This window comes from Muscardinus avellanarius, assembly GCF_963383645.1.
Source record: "Muscardinus avellanarius genome assembly, chromosome: 8".
NCBI lineage: Eukaryota > Metazoa > Chordata > Mammalia > Rodentia > Gliridae > Muscardinus > Muscardinus avellanarius.
In genome coordinates this window covers 41,589,047-41,597,140 of record NC_137794.1, presented here as the reverse complement: position 1 = coordinate 41,597,140, position 8,094 = coordinate 41,589,047, and positions in this window count along the sequence as shown.

Here is an 8,094-nt window from a genome sequence, read left to right as displayed (position 1 = left end):
ATATAAAAAAGGCCTGGGAGTATAGCCTGGAGGTAGAAAGCCTCTGGGTTCCACAAAAAAAAAAAAAAAGAAAAACAAAAAAACCCTCTGCACTCGCTTTGGCCTAGTGAATTGGAATTGGAATCTGCAGTCCTTTTTCATCTCAGACACACATCACACAGTTGTCAGTCACTCAACACCTTCTCTTTTTTCCTGGGTGCTGGTTTCTCAAAGGTCATGTAGTGCCAATACTCAGAAGACTGTGGGGGCTGATTACATCCCCTTCTGATCAGTAGGACAGGTCCCCAGTCTCCCTAGGGCTTTCCTACTATGATTCAGATATCTGTCCACGTCCCTTGTTCTGTTCTGTCCCTGGTCTACACCTCCTTGCCTCAGGTGGTCACGTGGAACATCATTCTCCCCAATGAGGCTTCCCACACAGGGGCAAAGGAGCCCCTGGCATGCTTAGCAGACTGTCATCACTAGAGAAGCTGGATCCCCTATGTCCAGTGGAGGGAGAGGCAAAATGCCTTGGACCAGGATTTCCTGTGCCATGGGCCTTCTGGCTGGCTAGCCAAATATTGCAGGAGGCCAGGCAAAGAAAGATACTGAACTGGAGGCTGGGAAGGAGAATGCCTTTACTTCCGCTGGTGGGGCCCAAAGGACTAAAGTCCAAAATCTGAGTCCCAATGAAATCAGCATACAACATATATAGTCCCAGGGGCAACTGGGCATGTTTTGTTTGGACTGATAACAAGCAGGGGTACAGAAGTGGAAGCTGGGGTTAGGTTTCCTTTTCTTTTCCTGAGTCTGATTTTCTGTGTCTGCTTAAATGTGGCAGGAGGCTGAGCAGCACCATCTTGGTCCCCACGTGACGGGGTGAAGTGACACCATCCTAGGCCCCATGTGGCAGGGGCATATCAGTGCCATCTTAGGCTCCTGCCTCAGAGGGATGTGGATAGAAGTGAGAATGCTTTGACAGTAGGGAGCCAGTGGTCAGGCATGGAGAAAAGAGAAGATAAGGGGCTATCATTGAAAAATGGGGTACAAATCTGAAGAATCTGAATCAGTGATATTGAGAGTGGTCAAGATTTAACATCTTGAGCTGCACATGGCAGCACATGCCTATAATCCTAGTACTTGGGAGGCTGAGACAGCAACATTGCAGCTTTGAGGCCAGCCCTTAGCAATTAATTTTTTTAATTTTTAAAAATTTTATTTATATGTGGAACATATTGAAAATGGTATGTATATTTAGACTGTGCTTGGTGCCCTCCCCCCCATGTTCCCTTTCCTCCCCCAACAATGAGAAGAGTGTCCAGGTTGACCATGCTATATTCATACTTTTACACATATTCGGATGTAGCTCCTCCATTAACCAACCTCAGGCTTCTTCCTCTCCTATCCTTTCATTCGAGCTTTGCTGAGATTTCCTCTCCATTATCAATTTAGCAAGTCCCTGTTTCAAAATAAAAAATAAAAAGTGCTAGGGGCATAGTTTAGAGGTAGAATTACCTGGGTTTAATCCCCAGCATTTTTTTTAAAAAAAGAAGAAATGAACGAAAAATGTTTCATCTTGTGGAGCACGTGCCAGGCACTGTTGAAAACATTATGCACATAAACTTATTAAGTTTTTACATTAACCTGTGATGTAGCTATTACTAATATTTGAGGGGTTTTTTTTTGTGTGTGTTTGGGTCTGGGGATGGAACCCAGGGGCATTTGACTTCCGAGCCACATCCCTGCCCTATTTTTTTTAAATTATTATTATTTATTTTGAAACAGGGTCTCACTGATTTGCAGAGGGCCTCACTAAGTAGCTGAGGCTGTCCATGAACCGCAATCCTCTAGTTTCAGCCTCCCAAATGCTGGGATTACAAGTGTGCGCCACCACGCCTGGCTAATAATATTTGGGTTTCATAGTGTTATAGAGTGACCACCAGAGGAGACCACTCAGGCTTAGTTTAAACTGAATAAAAAGTCTTTATTAACAGGTGACTACACTGCAGGGTGTTTAGTCCTGAGTGCAGTTCTGAGCCTTTTCTCAGGGCTCCTTTTATACAAGCTCAGGAGTGAAGAGTTTAGGTTCTCACTGAATGGACAATCAACAGTTTCTTTCAGCAGGTGTGCAAGTCAAGTGGAAAGTACAGAAGCCAGGAACAACATTGTGCAGGAGCTCAGCAGCCTATGTCCATCCCTTCTATTGTCCACCTTTTCATTGTTTTAAGGATAAAAAGTTTCTAACAGCTTTGTTTCTCTGCAGGTGCAAGCTAAGTAGGAGTTACAGAAGCCAAACAGGCAGTTATAGGTGACTAGCAGGGTACCTGGTGACCTTTTGCTCAGGCTGACAAATATTAGTGTCTTGGGATCACCTGGGGTAACATCTTGGTGTTACTGAAGCTAAGGCCTAGGCTCACTTTTATCACAACAGGTTTATAAATATGAGTTTAAGTAACTTGCCCAAGGTCTCACTACCACAAAGATTTGGGGGTGCTCTCTAGTTAAAAAATGACTTTTAAAAATTTTGTTTATTTATTTATTTATTTATTTATTTATTTGCGGGTTTGGGGATGGAACCCAGGGGCATTCAACCTCCGAGCTACACCCCCTGCCCTATTTTTTATTCTTTATTTTGAAACCGGGTCTCACTGAATTGCAGAGGGCCTCACTAAGTAGCTGAGGCCGTCTGAAAACCTCAATCCTCCAGGTCTCAGTCTTCCAAATGCTGGGATTATAAGTGTGCACCACCATGGCTGGTGAAAAATTTTATTTATTTGTTTTTGTTTTTATTTATTTATTTTGGTGGGGGTGGGGGTGGAACCCAGAGGCTTCCTACCTCCGGGCTATACTCCCAGACCTAATTTTTATACTTTATTTGGAAACAGGGTCTCACGGAGTTGCTGAGAGCCTCACTAAGTAGCTGAGGCTGGTTTTGAACCTTTGCACTCCTCCTGTCTCAGTCTCCCAAGTGCGGGGATTACAAGTGTGCGCCACCACGCCTGGCCTTTCACCACGCCTGGCCTTTTTAAAAATTTTAATGTAAAATAACTCCATTTTGTGAAAGCACCATTTTGTACTCTTGTGTAAGGTTCTGCTTCTTTGTGAGTTTTCATCTCCTGAGCGCAAATGCCAGCCCCTCTCCTCGGCAATCTATTTTAGATGAATTAGTTAATTATGTAAGACTGTGAAGTCATTTTCCCACCAATAGAAGTACGCTGCAGAAATTTGGATTAGGGATTAAAGCTGGGTGGACTTTCCACCGTTTTGTGCCTGTACATATGGCTTCTCTGGTGGCAAAATCCTTTTCGTAAAAAGAAAAATTGCCTTGAGAGCCATTTTTGAACACATGTTTTTGCTTAGGACATCATGAAAACTTATTTCTAATAAATAGCTGGAAAGGGAGGATATTGGGGCTCAGAAAATACCCCAAACGTGCCGCTTTGGACTTCAAACCGAGAGCAGCAGAGGAACAGCATCATAGAGGGGGGCTTTCTTCGAACTTCCTTATCTATCTAAAGACTGACTGGCCGAAGGGGAACACGACTACTTTTGATCTCCCTGAAATTGCATTAATCATGAAAGATCAAACTCATCACAGAGGAGGAGACCAAAAATCAAACACTACACCCAAAGCCCAGAGGAACTTTACCCCAGGCTCTCGTCTCTTCTTACAGGCTTATTTTTCTCCTCTGAAAATCATCTTATCTCCTCTCAAAGTGTCTCCAGCTCCCTGCTGCCCCTTTAGAGAGGGTGTTTAAGCTCAACCACCTGGCTCTCTTTGTGTTTCATATTTTGTGTGGGCCCCGTGCACACGTGCATGGTAATAAATTTGTGTGCATTTTCTCTTGTTGATTGTTGGTTTCCTTCAACAGACTTAATTATTGACTATTTAGAGGGAGAGTTTGAACTGTCCTACAAAGGTGGTAATAGAATCCAGATTCTGCTCAGACTCTCTGCTGTGAGCAGGGAGGATGCTAAGCCTATCTTGGGAGGAAACCTCCCAATGGAGGCCCGGGCACCCTCTTCCTTCATGCTGCACTGTGGACCTAGGGGCAGATGGCGGGGCCAGCAAGGACATTTCTTGCTGGGACATCCTGAGCTCTGTGAAATGTACTATAAAGAAGAAAAAGCCTGAATTTGGTGCAGGAAGGCCTTGGACCTGGGTATTTCATTCCTAGCTGTGAATCCTCCTTTCACACATTTTTACTTTTTTGAGGTACTAGGGATTGAACCCAGAAGCATTCTAGCTCTGAGCTATACTCCCTATTTTTTTTTATTCTTTATTTTGAAACAGGGTCTCACTAAGTTGTAGAGGATCTCACTAAGTAGTTGAGGCTGGCAATGGAACTGTGATCCTCTTGTTTCAGCCTCCCAAATACTGGGATTACAAGCCTGTTCCAGCTTTATTTTTTGTGTTGAAATAGAGTCTCACTAGGTTCCTGAGAGTCTTGCTTAATTTTCTGAGGCTGGTCTCAAACCTGTACTCCTCCTCTCTCAGTCTCCCTAATACTGAGATTACAAACATGTACCATCATGTCCGGCTTCTGTATAAATTATCATCATCATCATCATTATTATTGGTGGTGGTACTAGGGATTGAATCCAGGGCCATTCTATCTCTGAGCTATACCCCCAGCCCTATTTTATTTTACTTTTATATTTTTTAAATTTTGAAACAAGGCCTCACTAAGTTGTAGAGGGCCTCACTAAGTTGCTGTGGCTGGCTGTGAACTTTGCAGCCTTCCAAGTACTGGGATTACAAATATGTGCCACCGCACCCAGCTGCATAAGTTATTTAATCTTGCTGTGGCTTTGTTTCCATGCCTGCAAAGTGGAGATGATACTAATTCCCTCCTCACAAAGTGGTAGAAGTATTAAAGGGGAGTAAAAAGGTAAAAGGTTCAGCAACTGATGTTTATTTATTTATTTATTTTTTCAGAAAAAAATTTTTTTTGTAGTACTGGAGATTGAACCCAGGGAGCATTCTACCTCTGAGCTATACCCCCAGCCCTATTTTTTAATTCTTTATTTTGAAACAAGTTCTCTCTAAGTTGTGAAGGGGCTCACTAAGTAACTGAGGCTGGCCATGAATCTGCAATTCTGTCTCAGCCTCCCAAGTTTTGGGAGTACAGGCCTGCACCACCATGCCTAACTATTTTATTTTATTTTGAAACAGTGTCTTGCCAAGTTACCATGTGTTGGTCTTGAACTTGCAATCCTCTTGTCTCAGCCTCTCAAGTACTGGGAGTAGAGGCGTGTGCCACCACACTTAGCCTGGCTAAGTGTTAGGCTATGTTTTTCTACCTCTGAGCTACACCCCACCCCTATTTTTTTTTTTAATTATTTGGAAACAGGGTCTTACTAAGTCAATGAGAGTCTCACTACTTGCTAAGGCTGTCCTTGATCCTCTAATCCTCCTCAGCCTCCCAAGTACTGGGATTACAAACGTGTCACTTGCCTGATAGCTATCTTGTTATTACCCAGCACCACCAATTATTTTATTACTTTTTTTTTTTTTTTTTTTGTACTGGGGATTGAACCCAGGGGCATTTCACCTCTAAGTTGTACCCCTAGCCCTTAAAAAAAATATATTTTTTTTAAAAAAAACTAAGTTGATGAGAATCTCACTATGTTGCTGAGAACTGGCCTCTACCCTGCAATTCTCCTGTGTTAACCTCCCAGGTACTGTGATTACAGGCGTGCACTACTGTGCCTGGCTATTCAAGCATAATTTGCTAAACAGAAATTGGATAAATCAGCAGAAAATGAGGATGCTGCAGACTGGAAAGAATGCTAGCACAGCTTCAAAAGGATATGTTAATAGAGCTGGAGCCAGTGAAGACACACCCTATTGGCATCTTCTCTTTGTCAAAGAACCTTTCAGCAAATGCTCTAAAGATAAGGAAAAGCTCATTATTTCTTTCTCCACTGGTTTGCAACCCTTCCTTTCAGGAGTCTGACAAAGGAGGAAAGTGCAAGTTGCCTTATCTAAAGCAGTGCAATAATTGGTTGTCTGAGTAGCATTTTATACTTGATTTTCCCAAGGCGATAGTTGCTGAAGCCAGATAGACCGACTGGTCCCGGAGGGCAGCCTCTGTGGGCCTTCTTACAGGAATGTGTTTACTGTATACCCTTAATTAATACGCTCACATGCACACACGGAATGCACAAGTGGAGAGGAACCTGTGCCACCGAGAAAGCTGGTTAGGAACAAAACAAAGCCTTTGTGCACGATTCTCCCTCCACCATTATTTTAAACTGCACACACACACACACACACACACACACACACACACACACCCGTGGCTACAGGAGATTGCACCGGATTGATCTCTGACCACTTCAGAAGCCCCTCTCCTAGCTGGCGCCCCACCCCCCCGCCCCCCGCCATGTTCCAGCAATGTTTTCTTTCTTTCTAAAGATGGCCACTTGCTTTCTTTCAGTATTTGTGCTTCTTTGTGCACCAATAAGAAAGAAAAAATTAAAAAAAAAAATGTGTGCGTGTGTTTGAAAACCAGTGTCTGGCTGCTATTTACTTGCTTGTTGCATTTCTAATATGTGTATGTGGGCTTTGAGCACCACCTAGTGGCAATATTTAGCGAAAAGCTTTAAAAAATCAGTTTGGAGAGAGAAGAAAGCATCAGAAATGACTATTTACTTTCTTTAAAAATGAACTAGAGAACCTAGTGCTTCTAAAGCATGACTATAGGGGGGCCACTGCAATCAACAGTATTATATGCCTCTTCTTTTTTTCTTTTTCTTTTACGGGTTTGGGGATGGAACCCAGGGGCATTCGACCTCCGAGCTACACCCCCTGCCCTATTTTTTACTTATTTTATTTTGAAACCGGGTCTCACTGAGTTGCAGAGGGCCTCATTAAGTAGCTGAGGTTGTCCGCGAACCGCGATCCTCAGGTCTCAGCCTCCCGAATGCTGGGATTACAAGCGTCCGCCACCACGCCCGGCATCTTCTTTTTTTCTTCTTGCATTTTGTTCCTTTGGTTCATTGGGAAGGTATTTTGTTTGTTTCTGTTTTTTAAATTATTGCTGCCATGTGTTCAAACAAACAAACCCCAAACCAAGTTAGCCCAGTTGGGGTGATACATGCCCATGATCCCAGGTCTTGGGAAGTTGAGACAGGAGTATTGTGGGTTCAGGGCCAGCTTCAGCAATTTAGCCAGACTCTCAGAAACTTAGTGAGACTCTGTTTCAAAATATAAATGAATAAATGAATAAATGAATAAATAAATAAATGGACTGCAAATATAGTTCAGAGGTAAAATGCTCCAGGGTTCAATTCCTAGTATAAAAAAAAGTCTTGTTGGCGTTGGTTCCAGTGTTTTGGGGGACCACTGAAGTATTATAGTTATCTGGTTTAGTTTTATGTTATCTATACTTTTAATAATAATTTTGCCCATGTCTCAAGCTATTGATAAACATACTAAATGGAACAGGGTCATGGCAGCATGCCAGAATTCCCTGTTCAATTCCCTTTTTTTTTTTTTTTTTTTTTGCACTGGGGATTGAGCTCCCTCTGATCAATACCCTCAACCCATTTTATTTTTATTTTATTTATTTTATTTTTTTGTGATGTTGAGGTTAAACTCAGGTGCATCTTACCTCTGAGCTACACCCCAGTCCTATTTTTATTTTTTTTTTTAAATTTTGAAACACAGTCTTGATTGATGATGACTCTCACAACTTGCTGAGGCTGTCCTCAAACCTGTGATCCTCCTGTCTCAGCCTCACAAGTACTAGGATTACAAGCGTGTGCCACAATATCCTGCTGAGAATCTTGCTACATTGCAGAGGCTGGCCTTGAACCTGTGATCCTTCTGTCTCAGTTTCCCAAGTACTGGGATTATAGGTGTGCACTACCACCAAGATGGTTTAAGACCATTACTCAGTATATCGGGGATTGCTTTAAAAATTTTAGCTAGCTGCTGTGAAGTTAAAAAAAAATCACAACTACAAGTGTGTGTGTGTGTGTGTTGCTGAAAATTGAACCCAGGGTCTCATACTGTCTAGGCTAGTGCTCTGCCATTGAGCTACATTCCCTGCCATTCTCATACCATTTTTTTTTCGAGGTTCCAGGAATGGAACCCAGGGGTATTGT